Source organism: Hordeum vulgare, chromosome 3H (genome assembly GCF_904849725.1).
Source record: "Hordeum vulgare subsp. vulgare chromosome 3H, MorexV3_pseudomolecules_assembly, whole genome shotgun sequence".
In the NCBI taxonomy this organism is placed as follows: Eukaryota; Viridiplantae; Streptophyta; class Magnoliopsida; order Poales; family Poaceae; genus Hordeum; species Hordeum vulgare.
In genome coordinates, this window is record NC_058520.1 from 9213196 (window position 1) to 9229806 (window position 16611).

The 16611-nt window shown below is 39.8% G+C and overlaps 1 long non-coding RNA gene across 1 annotated transcript; it reads left to right on the plus strand.

Moving 5' to 3' along the window:
- Window positions 1-7238: 7238 nt before the first annotated feature.
- Window positions 7239-16391, plus strand: LOC123442464. Its single transcript, XR_006630472.1, has 14 exons — window positions 7239-7285; window positions 7711-7763; window positions 8126-8134; window positions 8274-8830; window positions 9016-9119; window positions 9727-9785; window positions 10143-10363; window positions 11216-11420; window positions 11700-11756; window positions 11947-12105; window positions 13605-13653; window positions 14134-14609; window positions 15460-15526; window positions 15880-16391. It is a non-coding gene; the product is annotated as an uncharacterized LOC123442464 (long non-coding RNA).
- Window positions 16392-16611: the final 220 nt, after the last annotated feature.

Consider the following 16611-nt stretch of genomic DNA (forward strand, 5'->3'; position numbering starts at 1 on the left):
CAAGTCCCGTGTCAACAATGTGACGATGTTTCCTATCAGCAGAGCCATTCTGTTGGTGAGCATGAGGACATGATACATGATGTGATATGCCGAGTTTTTGAAAGAAGGCATTTAACTTTTCATACTCACCACCCCAGTCGGTTTGCATAGCAATGATCTTGGAGTCAAGTTTGCGTTCAACAAGCTTTTGAAAGTTGATAAAGACTTGGAATACATCAGATTTTTTTTTCAGCAAGTAAATCCAAGTAAATTTACTATAGTCATCAATGAAACTTACATAGTAGGAGAATCTTCCAACGGAAGTGGGGGCAGGTCCCCATACATTTGAGAAGATGAGTTGTAATGGAGAAGTAGATACACTAAGAGAAATAGGGTAAGGTAATTGATGACTTTTAGCTTGTTGACACGGATCACAAACTGACTCAACACTAGGCTCATAGGAGAGTTTATTTTTGCTAAGAACATATTTAACTATGACTGAAGATGGATGACCCAAACGACTGTGCCACCTTGATGAAGAAGGCTTGGTGACAATGTTTGCTTGTTTATCTGACCATGAAGATGAAGATGATATGAGTGGGTAGAGACCTCCTACGCATCGTCCTCTAAGAATGATTCTCCTTGTTGCCAAGTCCTTGACCAAGAAAAAATAGGGATAGAATTCTATGAGAACATTGTTATCAAGAGTGAAACGATGGACGGAAATAAGATTTTTAGAAGTTTCTGGGACGTGCAAAACATCTTTCAGGTGCAAATTTTTCATGGGGTTTTTAACAATTGAACTACCAATATGAGAAATATTCATACCAGATCCATTTGCCGTGCGAATTTGGTCACCACCATTGTACTTTTCCTGCATGGTCAGCTTGTCAAATTCACCTGTGATATGATTGGTTGCTGCACTGTCGGCATACCAATTTGTGTCAACACCATAGGAGACTACATGTGCCTCCTTTTCTTCTTGATCATTCTCTTCATATCGCCACCAGCAGACACGTGCACCCCCTGGATGATGCTTGAGGCAGATCTGACACTCTGGGAAGTCGTGTTGCTGATCACGCACCTGCTGTTGTTGCTGCTGCCGAGGGCGTCCTCTGAAACCGCCATTGGAGGGAGAGGGCTGGCGGTCACCGCGGTCATTGTTGCGGCCACGCCCCCTTCCTCCTCGCCCGCGATTGGATCTGCCACGGGACGAGCCACGACCTCTGTAGACCGCATTGGCAGAAGTATAGAACCCTCCTGAAGGCGAGTCGCCCAACATCTCCATCCTTTGATCAAAGGCAGAGATCTGGGCAAACAGATCATCGGCGCTGATGTTGTTTTTGACAGCGCCGATTGCCGCTACCACGGAGTCGTAGTCGCGGTCCAGACCAGCAAGTATGTAGTACACCATCTCTGGATCAGAAACGGGGCGACCAGCAGCAGCTAGTTCGTCCCCAAGGCTCTTCATCTTGGCCATGTACGCTGAGCTAGACATGGTGCCTTTCTTGGTGTTGGTGATCGCAATTCTCAGGTTGGTGATCCGAGATTGCGATTGTGAAGCGAAGAGGTTGTTGATTGTTGTCCAGAGATCGAAGGTGGAGTCCCTCCCGACGACCCGTGCAAGGATCTCAGGAGACATGGAATTGAGTAGATATGACAGAACAAGTTGATCTTTGGCGATCCATGATCCATACAGAGGATTCGGCTCTTGGGCCGTGGTTTTGTCCGCCTTGGTGACTTCCACCGTTTCGGATGGAGCGGCGTCGGAGTTGTCCAGGAGTCCAGTAACCTGCGCTCCTCGCAGGGCTGGGAGAACTTGCGTCTTCCAGAGGATGAAGTTCCCTCTCGCAAGCTTTTCTGATGGAGGTGAACCGAGTTTCAGGGCGACGCCGGCTGAGGAAGACATGGCGCCGATTGTGGATGTGATCTGGGTTTGATTGTTTCTGGTTTGTGGCTAGATGTGTGGAAGAGAGGCTCTGATTACCATGTTAGATAATGAAGCGTTCCTACTCCCTCGAGGGGAGCCGCATTGGTTTATATTGATAGGTTGCCTTGTTGTGCAAGGGATAGATACAAGAGTTTGAATACAATAGGAGATAGAGGAGATAGAGGAGGAGGTTGAGATTACAACGATATCTCTATATTCTAACAAACACACAATACAGTAATGGGCAATCTAAAGAAGATAGGAGAGGAAAGGCTTAAGAACCAGCATATGAGATAGTGAAGTGGAATGCACTGTATGTTGAAGAGAAAGATAAACATGTTTCCATGTGCACAAATGACAATTCCAAATAGTGAATTGTCAGATTGCTTCCATTTCCACCGTACTAATATGTGGGAATGGCATACTGATCAATAGGGCACATGCATGGGAGAGCTATGGAAGGTACATAATAGAATAATGTAAAGATCAGAAGAAAATACACCTTAATCTTGCACAATAAATTACAATACAAAATAAATTCAACCTTTGACCTTGGTAAAAATCAAAAGGTTGCACGGAATCAATATTTCTGAGAACGAATTTCCTGAAAAGACAAATATGCGGCCTCAACATGGGACTATGTCATAGTTGCATTGACACCATCTTTAAATTTCCTTTCGTCACACAAGGTAATCCACTAAGAAAGTTGGTAAAATAATATGATCGTGAACTGCTGTTTGTGGGTTAAAACACAATATAAAAAAAACATTGATTATTCTGTTGTAGTCAAATCCGAACTAAACATATGAGAAACTTAACCCGGAAAATTATTGAGCAAAGGTGGATAACATACGTGTCATTCTCTGAGTTGTACTGCTAGGATTTTCTAAAACACGGTGCAACAATTTGCATAACAAAAAAAATCATGATTTTCTAAAACACGGTGCAACAATTTGCATAACAAAAAAATCATTAGGAAAGTTTGCGTAACAAAACTCAGCTCTGTTATCAAGCACTCTGACTCTGACATTTTTACAATTAATTTTTTCATCCAAAAAGAAAAAAAATCAAAAACAACTGAAACTTGTCATCCGAAATGGAAGTTGCCATGCTTGATAACTAAAGTTGCCATTCTCGCGTCACTAAGCTTATCATAAAAACGTTCAGTGTTGTCATGTGTTCATGGCACACGTGTGACACTTTTAGAGTCCTAAATTCAAGTAAAATTCATTCAGAAGGTAAGTAAATTAATATGGTTGATTATCATACACGAAAGGTTGGAAGAAGTGTGGTGGGAAGAAAAGTAAAACATGAAACATTACATTCTTTTTAAGTTAGTAGATATTACCAGCCCACATTGGTGTAAATAAATGTTTATCAAATTCTGTCTGTGATTTATCTTACATTTCAATGAGACATTTGATAACTAAATTAAAGTTAAATTGATTCAGGAGGTAAGTAAAATAAGGTCATTGATTATCATACATAAAAGGTAGGACAAAGAGAGGTGGAAACAAAAGTGAAACGTGCAACCTTACATCTAGTCAATAAAATTGAGTATATGGTTATGTTCTCCATATTATCGTCCGTCCTCTTTTCTCACCACCTCCTTTGTTTTTGGCTTTATCGATTTTGTCCCACCAGTTTTCTTGAGAATTGTCTTAATTGGCACATGTATTATAGGCTTACCAAATAAAATTAAGCTTTTGTAAATCAATAAGTGTTTAATTCTTTTTTGGAAGGCCAAAGCAATAAGTATTTATTCAATTGCCATTATTTTAGTACGAGAATATATAAACAATAACATGGCTTGTACATCGCGATGGTTGCCTATAAAATATTGTTCCCCATTACCAATTATGAAGGGAAATAATTAGTTTTGCCACTCTAGATTTTGCCAATTTTTCTTATGCCACTCAAGATTTTGACATTTCACTTTTGTCGCTCTTAGTTTTGGACAATTATCATGGCAAGAATAAAAATTTCAGATTGGCAATTGTAATAACTGTCAAAAGCTAAGAGTGGCAAAAGTGAAATAATATTTTTTTGCCTTTGACACCAAATGGCAATTGTGATAATTGTCAAAAGCTAAGATTGGTAAAAATGAAATGTCAAAATCTAGAGTGTCATAAGAAATATTAGCAAAATCTAGAGTGGCAAAAAACAAAATTTTCGGAATTTCATCTTGACCTCCATACTACACTCATTGCGGTGTAGTTCAAAATTGTGATACTGTACATGATATAAATTTATGTTTTAAGATTAACACTATGTGAGAAAATTTATACGGAAACAAAAAACAAAATCATAGAAAAATATTGAACATGTCACAAATGTATATATAATGGAACTAGAAACACTAAGAATTCACTAACGCATGTTGCATGATAGAGAGGCCCTTGTGTCCACGGATGTTAGTGGACCAAGCTAGCAAATCTAACGACCACAATATACTTTTATGACGTGAAAGCACATGTGTGCAGCAAAAAATAGATTGTGTTAATGACTGTAGTGAGTTCTATCTAATTCCACGGCTACACGCAGTATCGTTTAGTATAAACTAGCAAAAATGCCCGTGCGTTGCAACGGAAGAAAAACTATCAGGTTATACAGGTGTGATAGATATAAAGAAGTATGAATCCAATGCAAATATGACATAAGGATTTTTGAAATGTTATTTCACAAAGTATATCTGAGTGATGAGTGATGGCATGATGAGATAAGGCACTTTTAAAATGTAATTTCAAAAACAAAAAATATAATGCTCATCGTGACTTGATTTGTTAAGGGGCCACAACAAAATATTTTGTGGCTGAGCAAATTGTAAATCACAGACACCTTTTTGTACCAACGCGAGGGACTAAATAAAATCATAAAACGACCTCTAGAGATTTTCTAATAAAACCTTTATGTAAGCGACAGTTAGTTATGTTCATTATTTAGAGATGTGTTTTAATTTTTGGGGAAATTTTCTAAAAGTTGATAGACATGTTTTTCAAATTCCTTAATATTTTTTGACTATCTGATCATTTTTAAAAATCATGAACATTTTTTATTTCATGACAATTTATTTGAAATCATGATTTGTTTTATAATATGTGAGCAATTTTTGAATTCATGAACATTTTATGACTTTCTGTGTATTTTTTAAATACACAAACAGTTTATCATTTTCCTACTTTTTTTAAACTGACAATTTTTTTTTTGTTCTTTTGAAATCTGGAATTAATTTAGAGAGGAAAACCAAAACAGGAATAAGAAAGTAAAAGAAATACTAAACAGGGGTGCCGTTAAACAAGAATAGAAAGTAAAAAATTACCTGCACATGGCCCGGCCCATGCATAAGGGAGGAAAAAAGAAGAGAAAAAGGAAAATCATGGACATTTTATTTCATGACAATTTATTTGAAATCATGATTTGTTTTATAATATGTGAGCAATTTTTGAATTCATGAACATTTAATGACTTTATGAATATTTTTTTAAATACACAAACAGTTTATCATTTTTCTACTTTTTTTAAACTGACAACTTTTAATTTTTTTTGTTCTTTTGAAATCTGGAATTAATTGAGAGAAGAAAACCAAAACAGGAATAAGAAAGTAAAAATATACTAAACAAGGGTGTCGTTAAACAGGAATAGAAAGTAAAAAAATACCTGCATATGGCCCGGCCCATGCATAAGGGGGAAAAAAGAAGAGAAAAAGGGTGTGAGAACCAGGGATCAAACCCCTGGTCTCGAGTGTGAAAGGTTGAGGCTTTGGCCACCGGGCTAGCCCATGTTGGTTGTCTTTTAATATATCAGTTTGTTAAAAACATACAACGGCGCGACGATTTTTGAAATTCGAAAACTGAATCATTTTTTGACTTACGGGTGGCATTTGTGGGTAATTTTGACCAACTTTAGGGGCAACTTCGATGACGTACAGACAAAAGTTATCCGTGCTTTATTAGTAGGTAAAGATACTGCATGCAAGAAAAATAACAGCACTATAAAGAAATTGTTTGTCACGTAAAAAAAGATCCACCCCGAGGGTTATATAGATGGATACAAGTGACCATCGGCAGGATTTGCACCGTAGGGCATCTTAGCAGAAAATGCATTTCTACGCAACCATATTTATGTAGCTTCTAGGTTTTCACTTGTGCCTGGAATCCAAACATGTGTTAGCTATGTGAGCTGAGAGCCTGAGAGCTTCTCAGAATTGTTATGAATCGACTGCTCTTGGTTTTTTTCTTGTTTTGAACATCTTCTGACCTATCCCTCACCAGCATAAAGAACATAAGACAAAAGTTCTCTTGGTGATATGATGACGGTACATGTAATCTCTACTCCTAAGGCCTTGTTTGGTTAAGGAGGATTGGAAAGGTTTTGAGAGAAAAATCCCCGGGAGGGCCAGAAACCCCACAGATCCTCGGGCGCCCATTTGGTAGGAAGGGTTTGCTTAGCCCAATCCCCTCCGTTCCCCTTCAATCCCTTTCTATCCATGTGTTTCAAAACCCTCATCGGGGGACTAATGGAAGCAAAGCCCCGGGGATTTGAGAGGATTGGGTGGAACAAATGGATTCACCCAATCCCCTGAAATCCCTCCCTCTTAAAACCTCCCCAATCCCCCTTAACCAAACGAGGCCTAAAGGGGCAGTTGGTAGCTGGCGCTCACCGGTCTATTTTCGTCCACCCTCCCACCACACTGATTAATTTTCGTCTCCTCTGGCTATTAAAAAAAACCACGACGTTGAGCTCCTCTATCCCTAGCGCATGACAAAAAAAAAATCTCTCATGGTCTTTTTTCGTCTTCGCACGGTTCCACGCCCACGCCAAAAAAAAACCTAAAGAAAAAGACCCCGATGCTCCAGCCGCGCACCACATCGCCTCCATCTCGATCCCCAGATCGGTGCCATCCCACAGGCCTTCGCCGCCGTCCCTCCACCGCGAACGCCATCCCGGATCTTCTCGCCCCCATCCCATCTCCCGTATCTTGCTGGTCGTTGCCTCTCAGCGACGGCTACCCCTAGCGACAGTTGCACGAGAGATGGACCTTCATCCTCTCGAACACAACCACGGAGGCGAGCCGGCCGCCGCCATCCTCCTTCGCGCTGGCCATCGTCGCCGTCGTCTCCATCGCGAATCTTCTTGGCGGCGGCAAGGAAATCACTCGCGCGCCGCCGTCCCGTCGTCGCCGTCCTCTTCCCACTCTTCTTCGATCGCCATTCCCCGCAAGCGAGCGCGGATGCAGAAGGCCGGGAGCGCCAAGGTGAAAGCGACGCCCAAGCGGGCCAAGAAAGAGTCGAGCAGGAGCAGCAAGGAGTCTGACGCCTCCGCCAATGGCGCCGCCTCATCTGGGAAGAGGAGCTCCATCTACAGGGGGGTCACAAGGTATGGATCATGCGTGTATTCTCTGGATTGATTCCGATCTCAAGCCCGCAAAATAACCAATCAATTGCGCATTGCCGCTGATTAATAAAAAGTCGGAGAATTGGTTGGTCCCCAACCTTGGCCTGCATGTCAAAAGTCTGCACCCTTTGTTCCCTCCTGATCTCTCGGAGAGCCAGTTAAGCATGATCCCGGTTTAGTTCTTGAATTCAGCTGGTGGATTTTCTTGTCATGCTCCAATTGAATAATTCAGTCAACTGCGGTTTGTTGTTAGGAAGTAGGAGGGCCGGTTGATGTGCAATCGGCATTACCGCTGCCTGCTCATTTAATCTGGTCAATCAGTTTTTTCCTTACTTTTTTATCTTCTTGAAAAGCAAGTGCTTATAAATTGATCAGCTGCATGCATGTTAATATGCGATCCGACACAGGTGGACATGCAGATTTGAGGCATACCTCTGGGACAAGAAGAAAGGGAGGCAAGGTAAAAAAAATCCTCCTTCTGATTTTCAGATTTAAATCACATAGTCTTTCAGACAGTATGAAAATCATAGTTCAGATTTATAGAATTATTATTTTTATGCGTAGAGGGAAAAATAGGGATGCAATACGAGGATGGTACCTAATACTGATTAAAAAACTGCTCTGGATCCTCATACTATATCTGGCTGCTATTAGCACAAAGCATATATTTTTTTCCGTAAAGCGAAACGAATTTATTAAGGCTGATATTCTGATTATACTTTTTTATCTCTTTGTTTCCTCTTATCTTTTGTGGGGGTCCTTGTCTGGTCATCTGCATGTGACTGCGATCTACTTATGCTTGATGCTGTGTTGGCTCAATAGTCTATCTGGGTAAGTCTCACAAGCATATTTGTAGACACACATCTAGCCTACCTGTTTTTGGCAGATTCATGTCACTTGTTATTTTCTCTTCATTTTTATTTTTTGCTTGTTGAGGATTTAGTTGTCTGAGCGTGTGGTAACTCTGCAGGGGCTTATGAGAAAGAGGAGGCAGCTACTCGTGCGTATGACCTTGCAGCTCTCAAATATTGGGGGCCTGAAACCACACTGAATTTTCTCTTGGAAACAGAAAAAAAGAAAGAAATCATCGTTGATACGAATGTGTACATGTACATCCAAGTTGCTGCATCAGTTCCTGTTTGGTACAAACAGGAGCCGGGGTGTGTCTTGGCAAGCACCACCATTGTCCATTGACTCGAGAGTTGTGGAGGTGACAGCAGAGCAAAAGTGATGAGTCACTGAGTAGTAGTAACGCCTTGACAGTCCATGTCGTGCTTGCGTTTTAGTGTACAACTTAGATGAGCAAAGCACATAAAAATACAGACTCTAATGTGCTGGTTGTGTAACAACTGTTTGTTCCTGCAAAAATAACGTTCCTCATGCATTCGTTCATGAACCCACGTGGATGAGTACGCCAAGGAGAGGTCGGAGATGGATTCGGTGTCGCGGGAGGAGTACCTCGCCACGCTCCGCCGCTGGAGCAGCGGCTTCTCCAGGGGGGGTCTCCAAGTACAGGGGCGTCGCCAGGTAGGAGTACTACACTACTAATACCGCATTAATCAGCAGCTCCTGTTTTGGTGATGTGGGTATAGCTCATTCATTAATTACTACTCAACTCTGTTTTTTTTCTCTTTGGTGATTGGGTTATATGCTACTTTGTGTTAAAGAATCTATTCATGCCAACTTTAATAAATCTTGTCATGTTTTCATAGGTTGCCGATGCCGGTGTGCGAGGTCGACCAACCGTGCGACGGGCGGAGTGCCCAGTCCGTAGGCTCATCCCCTTCTCTGTCCTCTCCGGAGGCGGCCATTGTTGGTACGTTGCGCTCGTGTCACCTCTCATGATTTTTTTCTGTTTTGATTCCCAATGTCTCACTGTGTTGGTATGCGGAAGGCATCAGTTCATGTTGTTTCCTGCTGTTGTCGCACGTAGGTTTGCCACTGGATTCATGTCGAATCTACCCTGCCATCCAACTCCCCTAATGCTCTGCTCCCCATTTGTTGGATTTGTTGAGATGCATGTTGTGATGCTTACTATAGCTTAGCTTAGTGAGCGCTGGGTTGCTTAGAGATGCCAATCTGGGTCGTTGGTGTTCATTAACATAGAGTGGCCTTTCAATTTGATGGCATATTATTATCAAGCAAGCCCAAAGGATTGGGAAATAATTAATCTATTGCATCTTGTGTTCGGGCATTTTTTTCCTTTGGGAGTTTGGACTGACAAATGATTGTTTTCTCCAAACAGATTTGATAATCATCACAACACCAAATCCTTTGTCATGTGATTTCCATTATGTTTTACATCACAAATTTTTTGAGATAGTGCACTGCCTTATTTCTGTTGTGGAATGCTCGACATACTACTGCATTGATGCAACACGTCCGATGCTGCTTTCATCTGCTGGACATTGTACGTGTTGAAGTATGGTGCACTCGTTGCCAGGAACTGCACTCACCAATGGACTAGCTAGAAGTATTCGAGGTAAAGAATTAATCTATGAATTTAGACCTTCTTTGTGATTGCAGGTATGTGTTTTCTCTCATTCACTAAACACCAAAATAATTTGCACGTTGTGGTCTTCTGAAGTTAACACAATTTCACGTTTGTTCTCATTAGCAGCGATCACATCGCGAAATTATTATCATTTTTGTTTGCCAATTAATTCTTAACATGGCCTTCCTTCCGAATTCTGAACATGGCCTTGCTTCTTGACTCACAAGGAAAAACATTTATAATTATCATCATATATCTGGACTATTAACAAACAACTGATTGTTGGTTCCAAACTGTGAGGGAAGCTCTTGAGCTTAACATACTTGCGTCTTTGTTCTGCTGCAGGTAACTGGCGATTCACCGCCGCCGGTGTCACCTGCATCTACTGTGGGGCTGCGCTCGCCCTTGTCCTCGTCAGCATTGTGGCTAGAGGCCACATATACCCATCCAGAGCACCGGGTCCTTCCTGTTCCTATACCGTTTCGTAGCCGAGGAGATCCAACTGGTGTAACCACGCCTCAATTCTTCTTGTCGTGCCTCAAGGAACTAGCCAGCATCGGTATCAGGTTAGTTTGATTACACTTGGGTCATGGTGGTTGCCATGCTACTATGCTCCTCTCATGTTGTAGTGGCTAGCTGCGCCAATTCACGGATCATGCTCTCTCGTGGGAAGGAGGTTGTGGCTTTCTCAATTAATCAGAACAATAGAACCCCGCATAGTTCTTTTCTAGATATATATTGTTATTTCTGATGCTGCGTGGACCATCAGAAACCTGATGTGTATGTGTATCATATAATATCTTGCTATTTAGGTATATTGCTTCCATTTTATTCATGTACTACTCTAAAGATTGTCAAATTACATGCTGCAAGTTACTGTTGAGTTAATTATTTTCCTCGAGTCAAACAGAAATATGGAAACTGTCAAGGAGATGTCGAATGATGATTACATTTAGATACTGAGAGACATTCCAAAACATGTTTTGGCAGCTTAGTCTTTATTGTGCTTATTTTTAAACTCGAGTTCTCTATTATTGGCGGGTTCTCTATAATCCCATGTTTGTGAAGTCAATTGCTTAATTTGATTGAGTACTTAAGTTAATGCATATATTTATTTTTCTATATCGTATGTTAACTGCTTGGACTCTTCATGTACATTAAATGTGAAAGTCATTATGATTCAGAAGTGCATGATAGCTTGTGAGATAACTGATGTAGTTTATATGAGTCATGCAATTTGTTGTTGGCAACATGTACCAGATTTGGGTAATTTCCGTTTCACTACTGTTTTTGTTTTCACACATTCTCGATCATACTAACATACTTCGGAGAGATGTCCCAGATTTATTGTTTTGAATTGCACTAATTTCTTTACATGGCTTCAGATTCACCAGTTTGTTCGTTAGTGCCATTTCCAGTTACTATTGGTGCCTATGATTTGTTGAGGTGATGAGGCAACCGCCAACTTAGGCCTGCTGAAGAACGACGCCATTGCGGGAGGGGGAAGGAGTCGCGGAAGCTCCTGTGCCGGCGGGAGCGACGGTTCCACAACGAGTTGGTCATTCGTCGCCTTTGAGTTGGAGGATGTCCAAGGCCGGGATTGTTCATCACCACTGAGTTACAGTAAGTATGGAATTTTCCAGAGTGGTCGATGCATTTTTTTCTCTCCAAATGGTGGTGGATGTATGCATATGTGTATTTTGGTGGTTTTTTTGTGCTTGATTCATCCATTTTACATTATAGATTGATTACGTTGGCTGTCGTAGCGACGATTGTATTGTATCAACCCTTGGAACCATGGAATAGTTGCTAGCATCCAGTCAGGATTTGAAAGTGAAAGCATGATCTTGTTTAAGTTATGTGCATAAAAATCTCATGTATGAATCTCATTTAAATATGTAGGTGCAGTCTCACACAAAGGAAGAGAGAAGATAACTTGATGTCAACGAATTCTGAATGGTAATAAAAACACCAAACTGAATATGTACTCTTTCTTTTTAGCTTAAAATATTAATTGACATGGTACTGCACCCTGTTACTCTAATTTTATACACTTCTTTCTTGACCAAAAATACACTAATTGGTTCTTAGCTTCCTAAAACTCTTGACAGTTTTATATTTCTCATACATTTTAATTCATTTTACCTAGGTTGAGATAATATTGATGCTCAATCCAAATCTGGATGTCTCATCTATGAACATTTAAAATGCTGAGTAGTCCATGGAAGCTTGCCTAGCCGCTTTCGCGCAACATTATATCTTTGGATGTTTGCACTTTTCTGGCTCTAGACGTGAGATTCCTTATATGGTAAGAAAATATTGGTTGAGAGCTTCATTCAGCTTGCGGTACTAAATAATCTCCCATATTTAAATCTACTTGCTCTGGCATGTTACTTTATCTATATTTGAAATTGGAAATTCTTCGATATGTAATTTTAGGAAATAGTTGGTTTTTCTTTTTCTTTTTTCTATCCTGAAATTATTAAAGTTGAGAAACTGAAATTCAGAAGATCCATAACCGCCAGATACAATGGCTACTCTAATCAATAAAATGGGTTACATATATACTTACTAAGTTCTCTCTCTATATATATTCAGAAACTGTGTTGATTAGGCTCTTATATGCATTGGAAAACTATTAGATTCCTTGTTGCATTAACATTAGCATCCACAGTTACCTCTCTGTATATATGTAAAACATAGATAAAATTAGTGGCAACACATCTTCGCTAGAGCTGCTCTGGTATGTTTTTTTCACAGACCAAGAATCGGGTTGTACATTTATTCCTTACTTCATTTATAAGCCATGTTTATCCATCCATTTCTTATAGAGGTTAGAGTTTTTATAAGCCATGTTCAGGAATTTATTCTTACATCTATTATGTATATATATTGTTAATTTTCAGCTGTCATGTGTGCAAGAAATGCGTGTGGGAGGTTTCGGCTTCACTTAAGTGTGTCTATGGACATTTATACTTCTATTACATCTGCAAACTACAAATATGGAATATGATTTTTTATATAGAATATCTTAGGCCCCTAGCGGTATTAGTTGCTGGCCCCTATGTTTGCCAACAGAGTTAGTTGCATTCGGATGTTGTATATTATTTATTTCTAATCAATAAACGGTAACTCCCAGATTAATAATTCTTTATAATAGTATCTACAGTATATATCTAATAATTATCTCTTTGAATATTAATTCAGGTAATGTCTTTTGGCGTTTTAAGTTTTACGAGCTTGCCGATTGCTTAAAATCATTCTAACAGTGTATTATTGTTTTTAAATAAACTGAAACCTTGTAGCACTGTAAAAACATATTCTAATTCCCTAACTTTGTAGAAATCATTCATGTTCATAACTCATTTTTTGTCTGAGCGGAATAAGAGTAAGGGTTGAGCGTAAGCGAGATGTGGATTGGCGTTGGTTTGTTTAGTTACTGTTGTGTGAGCAGAATAATTTCTTACTTTAGAAAATTATAGTTTGGCTTTTAGTAAATTTGTAACTGTTTACTTCTTAGTATAGTTTGGCTTTTATATTTATGAAAATTATATTGTTTGTCTTTTTGAAAATCATATCATCATTGTAAATTATCTCTGATGAAAATTTATTATCTGTTAGCCACGGATTCAGCTATGTTAATATGGGCAAAGGAATGTCAAAATATTTTATCTCAGGGAAATATTCTGAAATTAGTGAAGCTTTTAGTATTTACTTGACTAATCACGACACTGCTACTATTGTTCAGTACTAAATATTTATTTTAATCGTGAGCTAATCAGCTGATGATGGGTTCTTTTGTTCAAGGTTCGACAAATGCATGAGGTTTGTAGAGGAAACAAACATGAACCACCAGGTGATCTTCTTCTCACCTTTTTCTCCCTTCTCTTCACTCCTCTCATTTCCTTTATTCTTCTCAGCCATCTCCTTTAAATCCCATATCTATCTCTAAACTCGCTTCATCTTTTTTTCCCTCTTCATCCGATTGTTCTTGTCCAAGCATGCATGCCATAGAGCATCACTTCCAAACTATTAGACATAATGGACGAAAGAAGAGGGTTAATGGTTATCTTAATTATTTTACCTGACCCTATTTGCCGTAATTTCTTCTCAAAGGAACTATTCTGCCACATTAAAAAGCTAAAAAATAATGTTGTCACACGGATATCAATGATGATATCTTACATTTACAATTTATATATACAGCCACCTGAATGGGGAAGGGGTATCAATATGTCTAGAAAGTTATTAACCTGTTAATTATGTATACTCGTCCTTCATAATAATTTGACTGCAAGATTTAGTGGTTGCAATATTGTTTCATGCTGCACAACAGAACTGAAGGTCTCAAAATCGAAGATTCTTCTTCCCATGTATGAAAGTATTAAGCAACCCAAATTTTGAGTATATAATTTGTTGGAACGGGACATGTCAAGAGAAAACAGAGGAGTGATATGGCCATTGGGAGCGAGGGTGTGTGCCTGGGCGACATGGACGTTGTGCCCTCCCGACCGTTGTCTAGCCGACGTATCCTCCTCCGGAAGGGAGTTCTCCGGGACTAGGGAGGCGCAACCTTCGCTGTCGGGGTCCGGGGCCGGCACGGGGTGATGCATCGGGGACGGTTTTGGGTGCTAGGGGAGGATCTTGAGGAGGATAAAGGGAACTGCAACGTGGAAAGGTTGGGCAAATCCTTCGAGCCCAAGGCGGTGTGGTAGTCTGTAGCTTGGCGTTTTCTTGGCATCTGTCTATGCTATTTTACTGGTCTTATCAGAAGAAATTAATGATTTTGCCATGTGGGAGATCATGCTTACGGTAAGTTGTCTGGCTACAATTTCTCTATGCATACTTCTTTGGAGAATTAAAATCGTTTGTTCTTGGTAGTGTATCTCATTGGAATTGTTCATTTGTCAGACTGTTGCACTCATTAGTGTATTATGCATAGTTGATATATGGCAAAAAATCTTATCCAACATTTTGGGAATGGAATTATTGCATTATATTCTACTGATGAAAACGTTTGGAATTAGTCTATGTTCATCTAACTAAAATACGGTAACCGATGAACCCAAAGCTGCAAGTGATGTTTGCCAATATTGTGGTGGAAATCTGAAATGAGTGTATTACTGTATTTTTAGTTTACAGGTTAATTTGCTGAAGTAACATATCTGACCCATCATTTTAAACCTCAATTATCTTCACGAAACAAGGAAAATAAAATTGATAACCTATCAGGCAATAAAGACTGCATGACCAATATCTGTATTCTGCACGACGGATTAGCATCATGAACTTCTATTCTTGCCTTAAGAGTATTTTTCATTTAATAAGATGCTTACTTATATTTCTATGAATAAATAAATCTCTTAGTTTCTTGTTGGTAACAAAGTCGTTGCATCCTTCCCGCCACAACCTGTTTTGGCCTTCATGCCTAAGCATGTGCCCGATCCTTACATAGTTATAGGGCAACTACTAGGCTCCATGATTTGGCAAATATATATTTAGAGGTGAATAAGGACATTTAATCATTTCATGTACCACGAACATCATAAAAAATAGATTGAGCGTGTGGAGATATGTAGAGTACATAGTTTGATACATTTTCCTATTATTGATCATTTGGTTGATGCTTCTCATGCGGTCTGGATTTTCTTCTCGAGAGAAGTGTCAATTAACACTGGCGAAACATATGACCAAGAGTTCGCAGGACCTAGATCATCGACTCTGCCCAGGTTAGCTATCTTTCTATAACCAGTATTTTTTGGTTTGATCATTCATGAGACCATGTGTCTTTGATTTAATTGATATGTTGTTTATTCCTTTGATTCAGTATAAATAGGCTATAAACTTCGAGTCTAGGTATTCCCCTAATGCCACTATATATGCTGTTGAAAACTGCAGGCCGCTCCAGTAGTAGTGAGGATTCCTTATAGTATGATACTTGATATGCTAACAGAATTAGGATTACAAAAGGTTTAATATCGTTAGCAAATATATGATGGTAGCAAGGTCTGCTTCACTGTCTTTTTTAGCACTCCTATGCTACTCCATGATAGTGAATCTACCCATGCATCCATATCTGCAGTCCTTTCCATAGATGATGATGATGCAACAGAGGACACAGTTGCTATTGAAGCTAAAGGTGCTTGGAAAACGCAACCAACAGAGATCAGACTACAATGAAAATCACATGAAGCGCCTCCAGAACCTGAATGAGCAGCTCATTCACCTGCTGAACATAGTTTATGTGAGCAAAGGAAAGCTTGCTAGGGGTTGACTCCTTGCAATGAGGCGGCAGTGAGGCTGACTATGGTTGTATATATGCAGTGCATTTACAAGATCAGGTGTTTCGATGTAGAAATATAGTTATTTTCAGCTGATTCATGGCCCCACCCGGTGTGTGTGATGCCGGTGACTAGAGCGGCATGTTGCCTGAGACTCTGAATTGCAGTGCTGCTCTGTGTTGTCTGATACTGAATTCTGATGCATGTTCAGGCTGACTTGTGGCGCTTGTTTGTGTTGCCTGAAACTGAATTGTGCCACCTGAAGTTGTATAGAGAACATCTAAAATAAGTGGAATCAAAGGTGATTTGATCATTGGGTGTTGGGTAACATCAATTCGTGTTTTTCAGGCGAACAATTCAGTTATTGTGTGTTGTGCATTGTTGCTGGTTTTAGGGTAAGCAGTGGGGAATCTTCAGGGGTGAGGGTTCTTTATGTTGGGTAACGTAACATAAATTTAAAATTTTCCTACGTCATATTCAGATCTTCCTATGGAGAGACCAGCAACGATAGAGGGGTGAGTGCATCTTCATAC